Genomic DNA, 23,527 nt, shown 5'->3' with positions numbered 1-23,527 from the left:
CAGATTCCAGCACTGATATATTGGCAGTAGCAGAAGACAGCAAGTATGTGGACACGGCCGGGTTCCGGGTGAATAACTCTAAGCAGAAGCCTCCTGCCACCTACCATGACCAGTCTGATAATTTAAAAATATGCAGGTCAGTCACTATAGAGAAAGACGTGATGCCATCCACATGCATTTCTTCCCACTGTGAGTTAGGGGTGTGTTTGACCTCTCCCCTCACAACCTAACATGTATTCATGCTGTTATTTGTCTGGTTTGGTCTAAGGTGATAAAACAAGAAAAGGCAGGTGTGGGAATGAGAAGAAATAATAGGGAAGCATCCCTGGGTTTGGAAGCTATTCCAGAATAGAATTAGATTTCCCCTTTACCCTTCCCTTAATAGGACAGTGATTTATCTTGGTAAATGGACTGACAAACCAGTTGGATCTGGTACCCATTCTAGTTAAGATAAGACCAGTGGGGGGCGCCTGGGTGGCTCAGTGGGTTAAGCAGCTGCCTTCAGCTCGGGTCATGAGCTCAGGGTCCTGGGATCGAGCCCCACATCGGGCTCTTTGCTTGGCGGGGAGCCTGCTTCTCTCACTCTCTCTCGTTGCCTGCCTCTCTGCCTACTTGTGATCTCTCTCTGTCAAAAAAAAATAAATAAAATCTTAAAAAAAAAAAAAAGATAAGACCAATGAAAGAAATATGAGTGAGAGTGTATGAAACCTTAAATCCTTTAATGCAAATTCAGTGAACTGTTAGCATCCTGACAGAAAGATATTTAACGGTTGGGTTTTTTAAGGTCAGATTTTTTTTAATCAGAAAAATCTCTACAGTTGGTGCTAATTTGTTCTCCAATTGTCTGACTCAGCGGGGTAATTCAAGACTGAAAGGCCACAAAAACAGGTCATGGACGTATCAGTGGGGTGGCCGGAGCCTTCAGGGAAGGAGAACACATTAACTTTAGTGATAATCATGTACTAAAATGTTTCAACATGTAGATATTTCATAGCTATGAGACTCCTTTCTTGCTCTTTTTTCCAACCATATACATTTTCAAAATAACTTAAAGTGAATAAGAATTATAGGAATACCCATGCTAGTATGCATAAATCAGATGATTTTAAACAAAACAGCTAGTTTTACACATTCATGTTATATCCCGCAGTCATTTAAGTTGATTAAGTGAAGTTTTGTTACATCATGCTTGGTTGTTTGGGCTAGTTTTATGACAGTTAAAGTTACTTTATAACACATGTATGTGTGTGGCCTGCCAATAACGTGACCCCAAGAATGCTGCCCATGTCTATTTAAGACAGGACAAGGAAATTTGAGGTCTGGATATAAATAATAATAGTTTGTTTCTCAGAAAGTTTTATAAGATTTTCCTAAAATGCTCATTGATTTGTTCATTCAAGCACCTGTTATATGCATCAATTCTTGGCATTGGAAATATTATAGTGCCTGAGATTAGAGCTTACAGTCCAAGGGGGAACAGAGAAACCAAAGAAACTATTTCACGGTTGATACATAATTACGGTCGTGATGAGGAATATGAAAGCACATAAAAAGGAAGCCTCACCTAATCTAAGAGATCAGAGAACTCTCTTAAAGAGGTGACAACCTGACTGAGGCTCAAAGAATGACAAGAATTGATCAAGGAAAGATTGGGAGAACCATTGAGGCAGAAGGGGCCACTACACCAAACCAGGAGGAGGGAAGGAGTTTAGCAATCCAGGGAACTGAAAGTGAGCCACTGTGGCCTGGGTGTGATGGTTGCAGGGAGTGGGTAGTGGTTTGAGAGGGGAGAGGGGAAGAGAGCCATGTCCAACATGCTCAGACATCACAAAGAAGTGACACCATTTGATTTATATATTAATGTAAGTTTCTTGTAATCTTTGGAATATGATTTAAGTATGACTTGTCTAAAATATTGGGGTATGGGATAAAACAGTATTTCCAGTCTAAACCAAGAACTCCCCATGTACAGCCATGTGTTGTCATTCCCCAAATCTACTTCCAGCATAATTTAATGAAAGAAGCTAGTTGTGGGCTTAATGGTAATTGGAGAAAAAAGTAATGCTTGCAATTAAAGTCATAGTGGCTGATTCTCCTAACTTAAAAGCACTGCTCTGGAGGAACATTTTCAAAGACAGGATATTTAACTTAGACTTCTATTAATGGAAGTGTGATCGATGGGCCCATAGTTATTATTTCTTGCTGCAGGTTATCATCAAAATATACCCACTAAGCAAATACAGGGACTGCATATTATACTGGACGCTGAGAGCAAAAAGCAACAAAAGAGGTGATTATTCCCTTAAGTGGCCTGTTATCTAGTGGGATAAATTGAACACACACCTGAAAAGATACAAATTCAAGATAGTACAGGGTGAATTTAAAAAAAAAAAAGGCATACTTCAGAAATTTGAAGACAGAAAAACTTCTGAGAGCTGGAACAATCTGGAAACCCTGGTAAGAGGTGGGATTGGGACAAAGAAAATGAGAATTAGATTGGCAGAACTGCACGCCGGGCATTGCAGGTGCCCAGAGCAGGGCAAACACCATGAGCCCAGACAGAGATGAGGGAGTGACACTCTGCACTGAAGAATTTTGTGTGAACTTATATGACTAGGTGGAAGAGTTTACATAGATAAAAACTAAAAAAAAAAAAAAAAAAAAAAAAAAAAATTAAAGACCTTGTAAAGAAAACATACATATCTTTCCAAAGAGTTGACTGTGTTCTATACATGTTTGTTTTCCTGCTGCCTCAGTGGGCCTTTGGATACCGAAGAGGCCACCTCAGAAACTGAGAACAGATCAAGGGGATTGTGTTCCCCTTCGCCCACCTTCAGCCAGAGAAGTTGCATGATTATCTCTGTATATAATGAGGTTCTACATAATATCCCTTTAAGAAAAATTATTTTGCTGCAAAAAAATAATACAGACCAGCCTTTGCGCAATAAAACAGGCCTAATGAAGAATAACATATACAGTCACAGTGTCTCTGGGGGTGTATTGGGAAAGAGATCTAGATTTAGGAGAACAAGTTGCAACAAGGGAGAATGTATCCTGCTTTGTGGTAAGTAGGATTAGGATGATAAAGGGTAATGAAAGGGAGGAACACATGGCATGCTGTCATTCCACCCAGGGATGGGAAACAATCCTGGTGCTTGGAATGGGTGAGAGCATAAGACAAAGGAGTCAGGGTGACTCCAAACCTTGCAACTTGGGAGACAGGAAATGCTGCTGCTACTGACAAAGGCAGAAGAGGCCAGAGGGAGATGGTTTGGGAAAGACATGATGAGTTCCATTATAGGCAGCCTGTTTGTAGTTGCAGTGACATTGCGGGGTCAGCTGTCCAGCACACTGAGACATGTCCCTGAGAGGTAGGAGAGCAGTCACAGTCACAATTCTGTAGAATTGTTCAAGCATTCCTGAACTATACACAATTCGCCATGAAACAACTGCATATTTGCAGTTGTTATTAACATGACATATTAGCATAGGGCAATAGCATGAAGAGGCTAATAACAAAAATCTCCTGAAGGCCGGGGAGCACATATAAACTGGGGTATCGTTCTCAGTCAGGTGATTGAGATGCCTGGGAAGTGAGTGAAATCTCTGAATGAAATAATGTATAGGAAAAAGGCCTCCAGATGGACACAGTCTGAGCACCAGTGTCCCCTGTGCAAGGGAGAGAGGCGGCAGTTGCCTAAGAACTTGCACTCCGGCTGCTTCAGACATGCATGGGCAGAACCAGCCTCGGCCAGAGCCACAAAGCAGAAGAAGCTCCCAGACCCTTCCTCCTTTTCTGTTCCTGGCATTTGGTCCCAGCAAGGGCACGCTATGCTCTTTTTCACCTCATCAAAGCCTTATTCAGAGAAAGTTTCTCTATTAGCCAATTAGAGCTTACAGGGAATTTAAGTCATGCTGTTAACACCCATAGCGTATGGTGGGAAAGGCTTTGCTTTTTTCATTTGAAAAAAAGGAGGTTTAAAATATGGATTAGATCATGTTAGCCCACGTTTGAGACTTTTCAGTGGCCTCTTAATAGCCCTCAGTGGTAACATCAAAATCTTTGATATGATTTACAAATCCATGCATGATCCCTCTATCAGATCTGCCTCTCCAGCTTCAACACCCATCATTAATGAAGACCTGTTCATACTGGTCTGTCTTCAGTTCCCTGAAAGTGCCCAGGCCTATCCCTTTCAGGGCCTAGAATGCCTTCACATTACCCTCTCTGCCCTTCACCAGAATAACGCCTAGTCATTCTTTTTTGTTTGAAGTGTAATTTCTTTAGGAATACCTTCATGACGCTCAATACTAAAGTCTCCTGGGAATCACTTCCATAGCATAATTTTAATTGCTAATATGTGGGTGTTTTTGTGATGAAATGTTTCAGATTTATTCCAGTGTCCACCATGCCTGGACCAGTGCCTGACAGAATATATTCAACATACACTTTTTGAATGAGTAGAATTAGGGAAAATGAGTTTTTCCAAGGGAATTATTCTTACAATGTAAAATGATAGCACTAAGAAGTAGATGACTTCATCTGCTATGGAACCAGCATACAAAGCATACTGTACACCAGCTGTGCTCAGACTTTAGTGGACATTAGCATAGACCACAAGACTTGTTAAAATGTAGATTGTTGGCAGTGCCTGGGTGGCTCAGTCAGTTGGGCATCTGCTTTTGGCTCAGGTCATGATCCCAGGGTTCTGGGATCAAGCCCCACATCGGGCTCCCTGCTCAGCAGGGAGTCTGCTTCTCCCTCTACCTCTGCTGCTCCCCCAGCTTGTGTGCTCTCTCTCTCTCTCTCTCTCTCAAATAAATAGATAAGTAAGTAAGGAAGGAAGTAAATAAATAAATAAAATCTCTTAAAAATAATACAGATTGTTAGACCCACCCCAGAGTTTCTGATTCCTTCTCTGGGGAATGATACAGGTGTTGCTGATCTAAGGGGCCACATTTTTAGAACCATTGCTTTATGCTACATTTCTCCTGGGCCTTAGGTGGGAAGAGAGAACAAGTAATTGCAAGGACGAGTTTGGGGACGCCTCAGTGGTGCAGTCAGTTGAGCATCAATTCTTGATTTCGGCTCAGGTCGTGATCTCAGAGTGGTGAGATGGCGCCCCACGTTGGGCTCTGCGCTCTACGTGAAGTCTGCTTAAGACCCCCTCCCCCTTTCCCATTACCCCTCCCCCCTCTCTAAACAAATGAGTAAATAAATAAATAAATAAGAAAAGATGAATTTGGGAAGCATAATTATAGTTCTTTGTCATATTCTATTGAAGGCTGACACAAAGCAAAGTTAGGTTACCTTCTTGTAGTTTACGCTATTGTACCAGTAAGTGCTGGTCATCTTACTAAAACCATAGACTGACAAAGCCCCAACTTTACCAGGAATTCAGATGTCATGGTTTGCCTATTGTGTCTTTTCAAACCCACTTCCTCGTTGCAACTACTCCCATTTTTATCAGTGAGTTCACAAATACCCGGAATTTCTAGTTTTTGACTATTTTCCTCCTGCATTGGTTATACCCAGTCTCTAACCAAACCCCATCATTTTTCCCTCCAGATGTTGCTTTTGGTTTGTGCCCTCTTCCTCACTGCTAATGTCCCAGTTTGATCCTTCTTTATTTACACTTCTGTTCTTTCTCCACATCCACCCATCAGCCTACTACCTCTTTTGGTCAGGACTCTTCTACCAGGTTAAAATTGACTGAAACCAATTCAAATGAGCTTAAGAAAGAAAGGGATGTATTAGCCACAGACATAGGAAATCCAGGTATACAGATGGCTTCAGAGGCTGCAGAGATTCAAATAATGTGGTTCTCTTTCTCTGTGTGTTCTCGTTTTCTTCAACGCAGGCAAACTTCCTCTGTACAGCAGAGGGAAGAGACAGTGTGGGCAGAGATAGTTTTAGGTTTACATTTTACCAGACATGACTTAACAGAAAAGAGAAATGTTCTCTTCAAGCAGTTACACATTCACTCCCAGGGATGGAATAGAATTAGCCTGCCCTAGGTCACATTCTTGGGCTGATTGCGGTCACCAGGGGCCTTGGGCATTATGCCCAGACGTGCCCTTAGATGGGAAGGTTGGATTTAAAATGTGACTATTGGCAACCCCTCCAGGACCTTGTGAATTGGGGAAAAGACATTTCAGTAACAAAAATAATAGCATCAGTACCAGAAAAGGTGGTACAAGAATTCTAAGCAGGAAAAAACAAACAAAAGAGTAGCACTTAACTACCATCCAAGTGGCTCTCCCCCTTCCCATTGTCTTTCTCTTCCTCTCCAAATGCCCACATTTAGGTAGACTTCAACACTCATCTCATTTTTATCCTTTCCATAAAGCTTGCCCAGATTATCGTGGTCCAAAGCGATGTTTCCTTTCTTCAGTTTCCCATAACCTCTTGTAGTTGATTTACTTAGAATTCACCTATTTTCTAACGTCTTCATGTATGTTAGTTCTGTTTCCTATAGACTAAGCTCCTTGAAGTAGGAATTATGTCTTTTCCTCTTCTGGGCTCTCTACAGTACTCGGAATAATTCTAGCATATAGCAATTGCCCAAAAAGAATTCTTGAAATGGCTTCAAAATTAGAGGATGCCAAAAGAGGAGATACAAAAACTATGGGAACAATGCAAACTGAATGATACAGGGCAAAACAAATAAAATATATTTAATTCCATCAATGGCTTATTTAAAAGAGGAAGACCCCAAAAATAACTCCTGATAATGATCTAGTCTAGCTTGGGTTGGATGGTGCGTTTGAAGTTACACTTTATATTGTTTTGCTAAAGCCTTCATTATGCATATTCTCATTTTAAGTTTTTTGAGGAAAATGAGAAAGTGGTAAAAATCATCTATTTTTTTACTTGTTTAATTCTTACAAGTTGCAATAACTTTGTGGGAAAATGGAAAGAGAATATTTCTAAAACTTAAAATTTTCCTAATAGAAAACTACTTTCTGAGTAGTTTTGATGTTTTTAACAAATGGTGCAATTGTAAGATTGATTTAGATCACAGTGAACAACTATATTTTGGGAATTTTAATCTGTATCAAGGAGTGTTCTAGAGGCTGGAAATACAGTGGAAAATATGGCAATGGTCCCATCCCTTATTAACTTATATTCCAGTTTGTAAAACAAATAATTTAAGAGGCAAATGTAAACAACAAACAAACCAAAAAAACCATGAATGAAGCTAAAGGAACATATTGCATCTAATAGAATAAAACAAGTTTCCCTGAGAAACTAATAATCAGGAAGAAATCCAAAGGAGAATAAGTTAAGCAGAGAGAAGGGGTAACCTGTTCCAGGAAAAGGATATGGCATATATGAACCCACAGAGATGAGTGAGATCAGGCATAAAATGATGTCACTCTGGCCTTGCATCAAGTAGGAGGAGGGGAATAGTAGTTAACCATGGAGTTCTTTATCAACAATAGGTAGGAGTTTAGACAGTATTTTAATGACAAGGGTAAATTTTTATAGACTTTTAAGGAAAAAGAATGACACTGTCAGCTTAGTGTTCTGGAAGACCACTCAAGCTGCTTTTGGAAAACAGACTGGAGAGGGAAAGACTGAAGGGAAAGAAAACCAGTTAGACACTGCTGTGGGGCACCTGAGGGGCTCAGGTGGTCAGGCATCTGCCTTTGGCTCAGATCATGATGCTGGAGTCCCCATATCGAGCCCCATATCAGGCTCCCTGCTCACCAGGGAGTCTGCTTCTACTTTTGCCCCTCACCTCACTCTCTCGTGTTCTCTGTCTCTCAAATAAATAAATAAAATCTTAAAAAGAGAGAGAGAGAGAGAGAGATAGCTGTGTCCCAGCAAAGAGCTGATGGTGGCTGTAGAGTAAAAAGAAGCCAATGGAGGGACACCTGGGCAGCTTGCTCTATTAAGCCTCTGACTCTTGGTTTCAGCTTGGGTCTTGATTTCATGGGTCATGGGATCAAGTCCTGAGCACCCCCCCTCTAAAACAACACTCAGCGGGGAGTCTGCTTGAAGATTCCTTCCCACTGCCCCTCCCCCAGCTTGCAGACATGCACGAACTCTCTCGCTTTCTCAAATAAATACATAAATCTTTAAAAAAAAAGTTTTAAAAAAGTAGATGGATTTTTAAGGTATTATGAAAGTAAATCAAACAAATCAAACAGGATTCAATGATAACTTATATAGGTATCTGATCTCAAGTTTCCGATTTAGAAAATGGTAGATTATAGGATCCTTTACTATTGAGAGAACACACTGCTTGAGAGACAGATTTAAAAGGAGGAGATGAGTTCAGTTTTATACATAACAGTTTGAGGCACAAGACAGTTATCCACGGAGAGACATCCAGAAGAGTTCAGAAGAGGCTTTTGCAAGTTTACATGAAGATTAGGAAGTCTTGAGCATATAGGTGGTGAGTGTCAAAATCTCCAATGGAAAATCTATGAACTGAGCAGATGAGGGTATGAAGAACCCTGGGAAATAGCAACATTTAATGGCCCTGAAAGAAGAAAAGAAGCCAGCAGAGAGAAGGAAGACAATGCCCAAAGAGACAAATGAAAACCCAGGACTATATAAAGGAGAAGGAGAATGTCACAAATAGAGGAAGAGATAAATTCAGATGAATTCGTCTAGATGAATTCATGTTTCTAATTTGAAGAATCTTTGAGCTCAGAGAGAGAGAGAGAGTAGTTGACGATGAAGAAACCTGATCAGAATGTTTGTTTCTTCAGGTCCCACAGGGAATAGGAAAGGATGGGACCCAAAGACCAAAATAAAAGGATTGCCGTGGCAAGGAAAATAAGTATGATTTTCTTTGCAATAGAAGTAAAAGAGGAAATCACAGATGCAGGGGCAAATGTAGATCTACAGATTATATAAGCAGATATGATATATACGGATACAGATATTTTATGTACAGATACAGCTACTATTTCTTTTTGATGACCTTATAGAGCAAGGGGGTTGGTTGCAGGGTTATACAACAGTGCAATCTGAATTTCAGATAACAACAAATAATTTTCTAATGGGACATACACATACTACAAAAGTACTCATTATTTATCTGAAATTCAAATTTAACTGGGTTTCCCATATATTTTTGCTTAGTGTGGCAGTGCTAAGCATAGCAAGATAGAAAAGCATTGTTAGAAGTCCTGTTGAGGCCCATAACTATGAGTTCATATGGCCACAGATGGCAGGAAATCTACCTTTCCTCTACAGTACATCATTCATACGCAGATGCAACCAAAGAAGGCAATTGTACTTGGACCTATGGGAGTGATGTCAGGAAACATCTAGATTTCACATTTAGCACAACTTGATCTATGCTTCCTCATGTATCTCCAGATAAATTTGAAATTTAAAAACTGAGATAAATACGCTTTACAAATAAGATTTTTAAAGTAAAATAACATTTCAGTTAGTAGTTGTGCTATCCCTATTTATTTAAAGAAAAAAACCTACTTTTTTATCTTAACTTTTCAGATAATTATAACATTGGGAAAAATGGGTTCATAGATTCATGGATCATCTAGGTCGCTCTCCAGTCTGATCTTTGAAGACCCTTGGAATATCAGCACACATTATCATCTCTCTCTTCCTTGTACATACTATTTCTTGGGACAACCCCTTTCCTTTTAGAATCTCTTAATTGTGAAAACATTCTTTCTAATATTGAATCAGCCTGAGTCCTTGTATTTTCTCCTTCTTAGTCCTAGATTTATATTCACTCAGTAACAGATTTTTAAAATTTTGTAAATGTATCCTATTACTTCTTTTTGTTACTTTTTCTGTACAAAGATGAGACTGACATTCTATTGTCAAAGTCCATTCTATGAGTAAAAGATCAGCTGTTGACAGTTTTCAGTATTCAGGTGAGAAAGGTCTCCTAAGTGACCTAATGAGAATCATTTATTTCCGAGAGGTAACAGACTCTTAAGAAAGTTCATAAATTTATTATTTTCCATAGGCTTTGTCTTTATTTTTTTGAGTCTCATAGGAGTTAATAATAATTTTCCTCCTGTTCATTTTAATAACAGCTGAGTTGGTAGGGCGGATGTGAACACCATTAGTAACCTGTCACAGGTCAGTTCATTGGAAATACTCAACATAGAGTCTCAAGGTCTCACTTTCAACTCTTGATTTCTCTCTACTGGGAGGGTCAAACTTGGGAAAGGTAAAATGGCTCTCTCCTTACATATGTGATCAAAAAATGAGAAAAATTACTGTGTATTACAAATGTATGCATTACTAGTATGACAGTGTTGTAAAACTAATTTCTTTCTTTGAAATGAATAATTATGTTTATTGCAATCCTCAGCAAAAATTCAGATATACACTGTGCTACTTTATTCTAAGGAGCAAAGGGCTCTCCAACAAAGAAAAATTTAATTAGCATCACATTCTAATGCTATGAGTGCATCGTGTGATTTCACGTAGTCTTTCAGCATTTATCCAAGTAGTTTATATTTTGAATGAACAAAATCGATGAATTAAGGTGCTGATATTTATACATGCACATGAAATTTAGGAGAAAAATAACTTGAAAGGCTTACAGAAATGGCATTTTATATCTTTTCTTAAGCATATATCCTTCAAAGACATGCCTTGTTCTTAGCAAGGTTTTTTGTCCTGATTGTTCTCAATTTGGGAGTACATCTGTCTGGGAGTGGAATGACAATGTCATCAATAATACTAATTGCCTTGACTAGTAGATTATAAGTAGTTGATTAATACTATTATATAGTATTATATACTATATCCTCCAGTGTTACTATATATATTATATATATATTATTATATTACATATAATAATATATTAAATACATAATAATTATGTAATAATTATTATATAATTATATAAATTATATATAATATTATATATATATATAAAATACTATATCCAAGTAGTTGATTAATACTATTCTAATTTGGTTAAATAGGTGACTTTGATTTTTGGAAATAGCATATATTCTGTAGGTCAATTATTTTAAAAAGTTGTGCTCTTAGAGAAGAAAAAAGAAAAAAATGGACATTTCTCTACCTATACAACCATCTTCAAGTAAATTTGAAGATTAAGAAGGCATTTTCCAACCTCAGGAAACTTCAGGCAAAAATAGAAATATGGCGCTCCTTCAGACAGATAAATCACTATTCACATATTAAAAGTTGGTTAAATTGTACTACATTTATCTTTTGTTTGTTAATTTCTAATTTGTTAAATACCAATTATACCAAAGTGCAAGATACTGAATAAGAAAAAAATACCAATTAGGTAGGATTCATCTATTTCTTAATTTAAGAACAATATGCGTTCAGGATTATAGTGACTTTGAAATGTGTGCTTTCTTTCATGAACTTGTATCTGTTTGGTACTGGGCAATTTCTTCTCTGCCTCCAAAAAAAGAAAAAGAAAAGAAAAGAAAGAAAGAGCACTCAGTGTCTTCTCTCACACAAATTCGTTTTTAAACATATATATGCAAACAGAAAATGAACACTGTATATAAACTGATGAATACTGGGTACAGTGCTTGTTGCTACCAAATCATGATTTATATCTGAGAATTTATTTATAGCATGAACATTGCCTCCATTTCTAATTACCATGTTTAGGTTCTCATCTTCGTTATAACCAGTGCAGCATGGTTACACATTCATTTCAAATCTTCTGCAGGTGTCCTCAGACATAAGCAAATTTAAACAACAGTGTCTAACTGGGTTCAGAAATTAAAATGCCACTGGAACAGCCTGGCTGAGTTCTCTTTTGTTCTTAGGGCTCTGACAGCCTTAAACTCAGCATGATATTCTACTTGGCTCCTCTGTCAGATACAAGGAGGACTGGAGAGTCTATTAGCTCCCCTTCACTCACTCCCAGGTTTATGCAGAACTGAAGATGCCATAACACAGGAGTGCCTGTGTTTGGAAAGCTTCTTGGAGATGGCTTTTACTTTAGACATTATACTGCAAACCTTCTTCTTTACTTCATGGTTATCTAACAGGTGATCATGAAACCTTGCTATTTCCTGCTTAATGTGTACCCCATTGTTCTTATCTGGCCCCTCAGAGCCTCACCTTAATAAATTCTGATGTCTTTATTTTAAAAGTATTTTGATCTGAGCTAGCTCAGAACTCTCAGAGGGCATAATCAAATTAAAATGTTTTGCCACACTCTATGATAGTAACACTAGAAAAAAGAAAGGTGGAATGAAAGAAGAAAAATAAATAACTAGAATGAAATAGAAGTTGTAGACAAAGAATGTCCCATGCATTAGAGGAGTCTTGATTCCAATCAGCATTTGAAAGCCTCAAAATTCTACCAGCTCAAACTAGGAAAGACCAGAGAGATCACTTCGCCCAGTGATTCTCAATCTGGGCTGCATATTAGACCCACCTTGTACATTTAAAATGAAAAAAAAAAAAAAAAAAGATATTCCCACCAGGACCCCATCCAGATCCCCCTGGAAAGGATGTCTCAACATAGTACATTTTTAAAAGCCTGTTAGGTTATTTTCATGAGCAGCCAGGGCTGAGAATCACTGATTGTTTAGTCCAATCTCAGGTGAACAAATAGATGCTCAGAAGATACATATATTGCAAGAACCATACTCTGGGCAGGAGGTCCACTTGGCAGTACTTCTACAACCTGGAAACACTAGAATGGAGCCTGGGGGTAAACAACTAGTACAGATTCTTTCCTTTCCAATCTTAAAACCATAAGGGAAAATGGTTCTCAAAGTTGACAAGTTTATTGGTGGAAATAGAAGATGAGATGCTTTTTACAACTTTCATTTTGATCAACCCTCAAATGTCTCGTCTAGCTGCAATTCACTTTCAAATGACACTATAGAAGAAGCAAACAAACAAACCATGAAATCCATGGTTCTCAAAGTATCATCCCTATACCAGGAGCATCAGAATCACGTGGGAACTTGCTAAAATGAAAATTATTGGACCCCAACCCAGACCTGTTGAATCAAAAAATCTGGGAGTAAGTCCCAGCTATCTAGTTTAACTGGACCTCTGTGAGAATCTGATGCACACTGAAGTCTGAGAACCACTGACGTGGAAGCATCAGATGAGAAAACAGGCGACTGTAATACAGGGCAGGGTGTTCATGCTGCAATGAAGAAGTATAGGGAGTCTGGGAGTATAAGAAAACAGAGCCTGATGCAAGTATGTACATCAGGGACAGCAAAACACAAAGCGAATAGAGGAGATGATATATGTTTGTGTTTGATAATTTTCTATTTCCTGTCTTCAATGACTTGACATACTGTATATATATTGATATAAGTGTGTATACATGCATGTAAACATATATGTGTGTGCGTACATATTTACACACATGTATGCATACACACACACACACACACACACACTCCAAAAGGATAAATTAGGAAATTGAGAAAAATCAAGACACGTGAAAATAAGAGTAGAAAAATACTAAATCTGCAGAAATGCTTATGTAGAAAATTCCTACAAACTTGTCATAGGCACAGTGACCAAAGCAAAGGAACACATTTCATGTGAAACCAGGAACAAGTTTCACATGAAACCTGAAATGGGTTTCAGATGAGAGACAACTTCTGTTAGTAATGAGGCATGACTAAGCAAAATTTCTTTCATGAGTCATTGTAACGAGAACATTTCAGTATAGCAGATGATGTCCCTGGGTCGCGGCATGTAATGAGTATGCTTCACAGAGGTCCCCTTCCTTTAACAACTGAGGGTTGACAGAGGACAAGGTTAATGTCCTATTATAAAACTAGAGAGCTATGTTGAGTGCTTAAAAGGATGGCTTCTCCAACTCCAAAACTCTAAGACACTCAGTGTTTGTGGGAAGAGAAATGTCACAGAAGCAAATTATCCGTATCCACTGGCAGCCTGCACTTTTTCTTGATAAATAGCTCAAGATCAATTCATTCTTGTGTAACTGCCTAATTTCCCATGACATACAATAACTTGAACATTCTTGCAAGGATGATTTTTAAACTTATATCATGCTTGGTTTTATTTTGTTCTGTTTCATTTTCATTTTAGTCTTAAATAAAATGTGCTATTACAAGAGCCTATTGACTAAGAAATGCAAAGATGTATCATCAAAGTCATGACTTCATATTTTTTATCATTTTGCATGACCTACATACAAGGTATATATGTAGAAGATAAAAGTTTGGGGTTAAATGATCTGGAATTTTCTTAAGAGCCTCAAGAAGGATAGAAAGAAGAAATTTAAAAGTACATGTTTCTTCTTTCTCACCACCTCCACTCACCTTCCGAAACACTGAGCTAATGTGGCCAAGTATAACCTTAGGTTGATGCTACCCAGTTAAAAGAACATTTGTGTCAATTCCTCACTTGATCTCACAGCCGCATCCTTCAGCATCCTGTGGGAAGTCATCTCCACCCAAATTCCACTCTGTGAAAAAATAAGGCTCACAAATGTGTTTAGGTTTTGAAGCCTCTTCATACCTTTGCCAGTGATGAGTTTGCATGAAGATTAACTTTGAATATATTTATCGTAATGATATGCTGAGTAATGGAGATGGACTTCTTTGGCTCCATTTGGAACTATTTCATTTCTTTACTTTTTTGTCAATGTCATTGAGGAATCAAGTTCAGAAATCAGCAAATTCTGTGGCTCACTAATATAATGTGAATGTTCATTATGATATGAAATAGCTACACTTACATTTATAACGTATATGTATATTTGTGACTATATGTAGCAGATACGTAGTCTCCTATGACTGTCAAAGCTGTTGTGATTACACTCAAGTAAAATGCTATTTTTATGAAATGAAACTGAAGATATTATCAGATTGTATTCACCATGTACTTTTTTTAGAGGTGAGGGAGGTGCAGTGGGAGAGGGAGAAAGAGAATCTTAAGCAGGCTCCACACCCAGCATGGAGCCCCACCTGGGGCTTGATATCAAAACCCTGAGATCATGACCTGAGCTGAAACCAAGAGTCAGACATGTAACTGAGTGAGCCACACAGGCATCCCCTTCACTATGTACTTCTTTAGCGAAGCACCACATTAAGATGCTATTTGAAAATTCAAATATAATTTGAAAACAAAAAGCAACCTTCCTTGCAGTAACAATCAAGAGGTTTTTAAATATTAAGCCCAGAATTTTATCTTCTTTCATGCAGCATGCATCAAAAAAGATCCAATTTCCATCAATATCAAGAAAGCAGAATAATATTACTGTTGTTTTATGTTATGTATCAGCTATAAATCATCAAACACTAAAATAACTGGGAGTTAGTACAGCGATCTACTCCCTTTTATTTCTCTCACATCATGTTTAGTGCAATACCATACTTGAGGTTTTACTTTTGCACTTGCTTTTTCGCATTTGCATTTTTCACTTTTGTATTTTGTGCATGAGAAAAGTTCTACTTTACCTTTCATCAAACTCCATATTGAAGGTATACATTTAACATTTTTTTTAAATTGTTTTTGTCTTCAAATGACAGCAGCTTCAGAGACATTTGAAAAGGCAAAGAGGGGAAGGAGCCTGGGTGGTTCAGTCACTTAAGCACCTGCCTTCGACTCAGGTCATAATCTCAGGGTCCTGGAATTGAGCACCATGTCAGGCTACCAGTTCAGGGGAGCCTGCTTTTCCCTCTTGCATATGCTCTTGCTTGCTCCCTCTCACTTTTAAATAAATAAATCTTTGAAAAGGCAAAGAGGGAAGGGAGATGCAAAATTACTGCATCTGGTGTACATAATTAATGAAATTCATTTGTATTGAGTGTGGAGGAAAATGATACCAATTTATCAGTTAGAATATTTCATAGTGAAAAACTCTGCTCAAAAAAAAAAAAGATCAAAAGGTGATGAAATTTCAGGAATACAAAACGAAGGCCAGGCACTGAGAAAGACCCAATGGAGCGTGATGAACACTGAGAAAGTTGAAACACATCCACAGGTGAACACAGCCACATCCAGGCAGGTGAAAATGCAGTAGGAGAGACTTCTTTCAGTTCTAAGGAACTGAAGCTGAATTATCACACACCAAAATGGAATGTGTGAATACGCATCCTTGCATAGATCATAGATATATCCTGTAGTTGTATGAAGTATCAAGTTTTGTACACTTAGAATTTAAATAATACCAGTTATCTGCAGTGTTGGTATAGACATATGGGGCAGAGGTGGGAGACAGACAATTCTTAACACTTTCTGTCCTTCCAATGAATAAGTATATTGGGTGCAGACTGCAGATGTTCACTGACAGGGTTAACACCTGCAAGTTTGTATTTCTGTTAAAAAATAAATGACAGTAAGGGGAATCCTTTGGTTACTACATAACCAAAATGTTACAAGGGCTGCTCCTAGAAAGAGACAAACCAAGAACCAGATTCTTAACTATAGAGAAGTAACTGATGGTTACCAGAGGGGAGATTGGATGCGGGGATGGGTAAAATAGGTAAAGGGGATTAAGAGCAGACTTACTGTGATGAGCACTGAATAATGTATAGAATTGTTGAATCGCTATATTATACAACTGAGACTAATATAACAGTGTATGTTAACTACACTAGCATTAAAATGTGAAAACTTAAAAAATGAAAAAAATAAAAAATAATGATATTTTTAAGCTTTTTTTTTTTAAAGATTTTATTTATTTATTTGTCAGAAAGAGAGAGAGAGAAAGCACACAAGCAAGCAGAGAGGCAGGCAGAGGCGGAGAGAGAGGCAGGCTCCCTGCTGAGCAAGGAGCCCCATACGGCACTCCATCCCAGGACCCTGGGATCATGACCTGAGCCGAAGGCAGCGGCTTAACCCACTGAGCCACCCAGGCGTCCCGAGATTTTTAAGCTTTTTATAAGACAAAATGGGGGAGAGTGCTGCTCCTGAAGCTGGACAGGAAGGGAACAAGAAAGCAATTGACATTTACTGATAAGACAAAACAATTTTCAAAATTGTTCAAATATATAAGTCTATCAAGCATTCATGAATTTGTTAACTTACTAGAGAATGAGAAAAAGCAAATAAAGTAGAATTGGAAAATGATTCTTAGATCTTTATATTTTTGGTTTATTTTAATATTTCTTTCAGTGCTATTACAGTAGTTGTGACTATTGTAAAGAAAATTGAAAATAGAGAAAACTATTCTAATTTAAACTTAATTACCTGGCTAGATAATCATTATTTAGATTTTGATACATTTCCTTCTAATCTTTTTATGCATATAATTTTTAATAGGATATGTTTTCAGTTATTTCTGTTCATGACAAGGTATAGAGTTCATACACATAACTTTTGGCAAAAAAAATTGTTTTTGTCTAAGTGGAAATTCTGTCAAGATTCTGAATGAATAAAAGTTGTTATGATTTTATTTTTATAAGGCAATTTAATTTGGGTCCACAAAATCGTGCTTTCTGTTCTCTGATCGAAAAACAGATGGTTGGAACAATAAAGTGGTATGAGCATCATTCTGGACATACTACACACACCAGGAAAATATGAATTAGAAAGAGCATGTAATAAACCTCATCATTAGTGATATATTTGCCATTCTACTACGAGGTATAAAACTGTATTGCAAATATAATTGCTATTTGAAATAATTATGTGTTGTTAGTAATTCTAGTGCTATTTGGAAAGATATCCTTCAAATACGATTATGCATTGAAATATCTCACATCCAAGAGAGTAGTATGTATGAGAAAGTGTGAAACTACTTCGTTCTGTTTTTCAAAATGACTGTCCCATACAATGTAACTACATTAAAAATTAAATCACAGGGGCGCCTGGGTGGCTCAGTGGGTTAAGCCACTGCCTTCGGCTCAGGTCATGATCTCAGAGTCCTGGGATCGAGCCCCGCATCGGGCTCTCTGCTCTCTAGGGGAGCCTGCTTCCTCCTCTCTCTCTGCCTGCCTCTCTGCCTGCTTGTGATCTGTCAAATAAATAAATAAAATCTTTAAAAAAAAAAAAAAAAAAAAAAAAACTCTAAAGCCAATAAGTCTGTCTTTTGCTCCCATTGTTCCACAGGTCATCCCCGCCTCCTTTACCCAAACTGATGAAGTTTCACCAGCTTTACTTTTGTATAATATCTCTTGTTCTCTTTCTCCATTCTCCCAACTATTACTCTGTTTCTTGTTCTTACTACTATTGATTTTGACTATTATAATAGTCCCTTCTTTTTCTCTCAGATCTCTGAGGTAACACAGCCAGATTAACCTTACTAATAATCTTATTTTCTTACTCAATTTTTGCAGTGGGTTCCCACTCCAAATGAATACATTTAAAGCTTTTTATGTGTGTGCTTATGTGTGTGTATGTGCGTGTGTGTGCGCACACGTGTATGTAGGTGTTGATGTCGGCACCAGATAAAGGAAATGTACATTATGCTCTCCATAATCTTATTTTATTTTTCAGCATGACATCTCACTACAATCCTATCCAACCTTCTCATGTTCCTTTCAAACTTGGTCACATCTTTCACTCCGTTACCTGTTGAATTCTACTTCTAAGCTTTCACTGGAAATATCTCCTGTGTCTGGAGTCGCCTAACAACTACCATCTTCATCTGCCAAAATTCTACCCAAACTGCAATTCTAGCTCATATGCTCCATCTTCCATTAGACTCTGACCACATCCCCCTCCCCTAATCTGTACATGATTTTTCCCTCTCTCACATACAATAGCACTTGACATGCCACACCTCACATTTTAACTTGGATTCTAGCTATTTGTACAATTATCCAATGTGTAACCTGTCAAAGAATAGAGTCCATAAAGACTGAAACATTCATCTTTGTCACAGCACCTTGAATAACCTCACACATAGTGCATACACAATGAGCTATTTGTTGAGATAATGATTAATAAATGAAGACATGAATGAATAAGTGAATAAATGAATAAAGCCTGATTCATTCTTCATTCAAAGTGGAGCTGCTAAAAAGCAACAACGGTATTGTGCCAACACACTTCCTTGCCTGTTTATAAAAATTCATACACAGAAGCATATTTCTAATTCATTCAATGCATTCTTGGTTATCTGTAAATAAATTACCTGCTCTGTCAATTATCCATGGCAACTTGAGAATTCCTTTGATGTAAGACTCAGCCAGATAAGATTAATGAGTAGACAAAAAATGGGAGGAAGTCATGGTTGAGAGTGAGGTTATGAAGATTCAGAGACTTAGCAATCACAAGAGAGTGCTATCCCAAAATCAATTTGAATTAAGAATCTCTGCCACATGCAGAAAAGGAAAAGACTAAAAAGTTATGATGATTTTTCTGGTAGTTCTGTTATGATGTATGTACAAAAGCCCTACTCTGTCTGTGACCAAATAGATTTCTTTGGTTAAACCTACACAGAAAGCAAATAATATTATTGTCTGCCCTTTTGTTTTCCCTGTCCCATCAGTCAATGCATGAAGCTGATAACTTTAAGAATACCTGTATAGAAGTATATCTAGTTTAATTTTATCAATTTTACAAACAATCCAAAAAGACCGCAAAGCTGACATAAAATGACTGTGACATGTGTGAGAATGTAGAGAAAATTGTTACATAGTTATCCTCATTCAACATTTATTATCTATTTATTCATCTGTATGTCACCAAAATTATAAGATAGGATCTGGAAAGATAAATACTACTGGGGGATATCAGTTCCTTTACCCAGAAGTAGATTGTACTCTGAGCTCACCAACAGAGTAAGGACAGGGCAGCAAAGGGTGGTTAACAGGGGAAGAATTTTTCCAAATGTCAGAATACATCTTTAGCTCTCTCCTGACTTAGAGGATTTGGATGGTTTGAGGTGATTCTAAGACTACTGAAAAAATCTGTTCTGTTGTTGGATACACTTGGGGCTGGGACTCTAGGGACTATACATGCTAGCACATGGGGAAGAAATTTGATGTACTCCAAGAACCCATGGAAATTTTGCAGAAAGTCTTCTAAGAGGACCTACCCTACTATGAGACTAAATCCCTAGGCTTTGAATCCCTGTTGAGAATCCTTAAATCCAGTCAGGGTTTAAACTCCTGTTATCAAGAGGATCGAACCATTACCAGAGGTGATGACAGCCATAGGAAAAGAAATTCAAATGGAAACTTCCCAATCCATTGCAGCTCACACAACTAAAATACCTATAAATTCAAATAAGAACTGGCCTCCCTGCTTCCATTATAGGTGCAGCAAGGTGACCATTATCTTTCTCCACTCTTTTCCATCAGTGTGATCCCTGGTCAGAAGAAGATGTGGCTGATTAGCCACAACTTTGTATCAGCTCCAGGATCAAGTCAGGAGCCCGGGACATTGCTATGTCACTGTCTCTGTTGTTGATCATTCCCTACAGCTCTGTGCAGATGGTCTGAGGTTTTGAACAAGTCAGTGATGACAAATTAGGGTGTGAAATTGAACTCAGGAAGTCATGCTATGTACCCAGTTTTTCTGAGTTGAAAATATTCCTTTCAGAAAACAAAACACTTTAAAAAATCACTTGTGTGTGAAGAACTGTCACTCATCTGTAGATGTCAAGAAGATTATCTGGCAGATTCAGAATGACCAATCTTATGATTATAAAAATTGTATTAGCCATCCGTAGACTATTTTTATTCTTATGTCATAACTGTATTTTTAATTAGAGTTTTCAAGATAGTCTTCATCTCAGGCTGAATGGTAGGTAGCTTATTGCTTCATCTGTGTAAAGAGAATTTTAGAAATATGACTTATAAGGTTTTTTTAAATTCCAAAAATGTATGCTGATTCCATATCAGTAAGAGTTGGTTGAAACATTTGTTAGTAAGAATAATATTAAATACTGTCCATCTTCTCTGCATATTAAGAGTTACTTCTCCTTTCTACTTGCTTGACTTCCTGTCATGCTCAGATAGGATATAAAATTGGTTCACCTCAGTTTAGTTCCTCAAATGCAAATTTAAGAATGCATAGTATCTGTAAGGATCATACACTTCTCACTTTCATTATAAGTGAATTTTCCCGAAACATAAACAAAACACTGGTACTGAGTAACAAGTTCTGAGAATTGCCAAATCATCTCACCAAGCTATCTCTTTTCATCTCTTCTTCAAACATGTTTAAATAATAGCATTCCCAGTCCATTTCTGGTCCAGTAATTAATCATCTTTACCCTGACTTTTTTTAACAGTATTCTCATTTAAATTACTCTTAGCATTGTGCTGTACAAAGAAAATCTTGCCCTCCAAAATTAATAAACAAGAATTTAGCTAGGTCATAATACCAGAACTTGCATAGATGAAATAATTAAAAAACAAAGATCTGTGTAGTATAGGATTTAAGAGCAATGAAACCTCAAGAAATGGAGGGAGAATTAGAGGGAAAGATCTAGAGGCTGTTCCCGTAAGGGTATGAGTCTTAGAATAGCTTAAATTTAGATGAGGTATTATCAAGAGAAGAAGGAAATCACAGGTACGAGATCATATTTGATTAAATTCCCAGAGTGCAATGGACTAAGGAAAGAACCATGTCAACATTGATTGAAAAAGTACCATTTAACCTTTATTGATCACTTAATTTAATCTTAACAAATAATCCTATGAACTGTAGACACTGCTATTTTCCTACTTTATTGATTAAGAACTTGAAAACACAAGAGATTAAGTAATTTGACAGACATAGATAAACCATGATTCTAATGCTGATAGTACTTTTAACAACCACACCAATGTTCCCCAACATTCTTCACATCATGACATGTGTAGCACATGATGACATTTCTGAATCAATGAGGCTTAATGGACAATACACCCAGGACTCTTTATATAGCCTCTAAGCCTATAGAAATCAAGATCTTGGCATGGAGGGAACTGATCTATGGCAAAACCCACAGCTAATCAGGGTACTAATCATGCTAACCATGTACTGCATGTACATGTAGCTAATCATACTCTTATGACTCTATGTTGGGAATTAGTGGGAAATACAGCAGGAGAGGTTAGGTAAATACAAATTATGGAAAGCCATATGAAAAGCAGGCAAGGTCATTTGGATTCTATTTGATTGATGATAGAGTTCTTGAAGAGTGACAGTATTTTAGAAAAAGATATGAATAACTATGTTTTGAGAATGATTTGAGAAGAGCAAAGTCTTAAAACAGCTGATGTACCTATTGACCATCCAAAACTACTAGGAGATGGTAGTAAGGAAGAAAAGAAAGAAGATATGGAAAACTGAGTCTAAAGTATTTGGAAGGCTCCACAATAAAGGCAAGCTTAGAATGGGATACTTATTATCTGACATTTTTGGGAAGAAAAACTAGTTTAAGAGATGGTGAGATGTAGGAAGCATTCAGTGGGATACCCCCTTAATGGAGTTAGAGAACTAGCTGAAGTTTCTTGCTATCAGAAAGGCAGAGGTTGGTTTTGGAGATAAGAAGTGTTTTAAAACCACAAGTCTAGGACTGATGCTGGAAGTTGAAGTACAAAACTCCCGAGACAAGCAGAGAGGAAATGCTGACAAAGACATAGTAGCCGGAAGGAGCGAGTAGAAATCAGTCTGTGGGAAAGAAAAAAATAACAGAATTGCAACATTAAAAAAGAAATTTGAGGTCATGTTATTTAATTACTGTTGCATGAGCTCCTTTTACACTATGTCTGTCATATAAATACCTTACTTATATCTGAGTACTTTCAATGGTGGGAAGTTTGCACTGTCTTGGGGTAACTCATTCCATCTTCTGAAAGCTCTGGGTGTGTGTGTGTGTGTGTGTGTGTGTGTGTGTGTGTGTGTGTGTTTTAGGGAAATTTGTTTCCTTTAACTTCTACTCATTGGATCTAGTTGTGGGACAGAAAAGACCAGCTACCATTTCACACCATAGTTTTTCATATATCTAAATACAGCTATCATGTAATATCCCCTTTCTTGCTTTTTTTCCCCTCCAAAATGTGAAATATAGTAGTCAGTAGTTCTCTGTATTTGTCTCAAAATTCTGCACTCATGTTTTATTTTTTACTTTTATAATTGATATATTAAGTATATTACTTCAAGTGTACAATGATTTGATATCTGTATATATTGTGAAATAATCACAATAAGTCTAGCTAACATCCTAAACTCATACTTTAAAAGGTATCTCTTTGACTTATAATTCTGAATTCATGGAAGAGAGCCATGAATTTAGATCTGTTGAATTCTATATTATTTCCTTGTCATCTCTCACCATGATATATCACCTACCAAATCATGTCATATTCTCATCTTACCTATCATTTATTACCTTCCCAGGCTCCAGGATCCTAACATCTTTGGTCTGTTCTCTGTAACTAATCACTGTTTTATCCCTACAATCTTCTTATATACTCTTCTAATAACACTTTTCTCAACTTTAAGGCTAGTGGTCACAGAAGCCAAAAGGGAAGTTTCAAGAAGGAGGGGTTAGCCAACAATACAAAAAAAAAAAAAAAAAAAAAAATCAGGAAAAATAAAGAAAAGAAAAGGTTTTCAGACCTGAATCTTAGAAGGGTTTTGTAGCTTAGCTAAAAACTAATCTCATTAGTGAGGTAGATCTCCCTTTCTTACATC

General features: G+C 37.3%; 1 protein-coding gene across 1 annotated transcript in view; it reads left to right on the top strand.

Moving 5' to 3' along the window:
* The window catches only part of LOC111154162 (membrane associated ring-CH-type finger 1), a 339,628-nt gene that overhangs the window by 249,581 nt on the left and 66,520 nt on the right, over window positions 1-23,527 (top strand). The window lies entirely within an intron of this gene.

The sequence above is a fragment of the Enhydra lutris genome, unplaced genomic scaffold, assembly GCF_002288905.1.
Source record: "Enhydra lutris kenyoni isolate GAN:26980312 unplaced genomic scaffold, ASM228890v2 scaffoldscaffold3, whole genome shotgun sequence".
NCBI lineage: Eukaryota > Metazoa > Chordata > Mammalia > Carnivora > Mustelidae > Enhydra > Enhydra lutris.
This window is presented reverse-complemented; position numbering and strand designations above follow the sequence as displayed.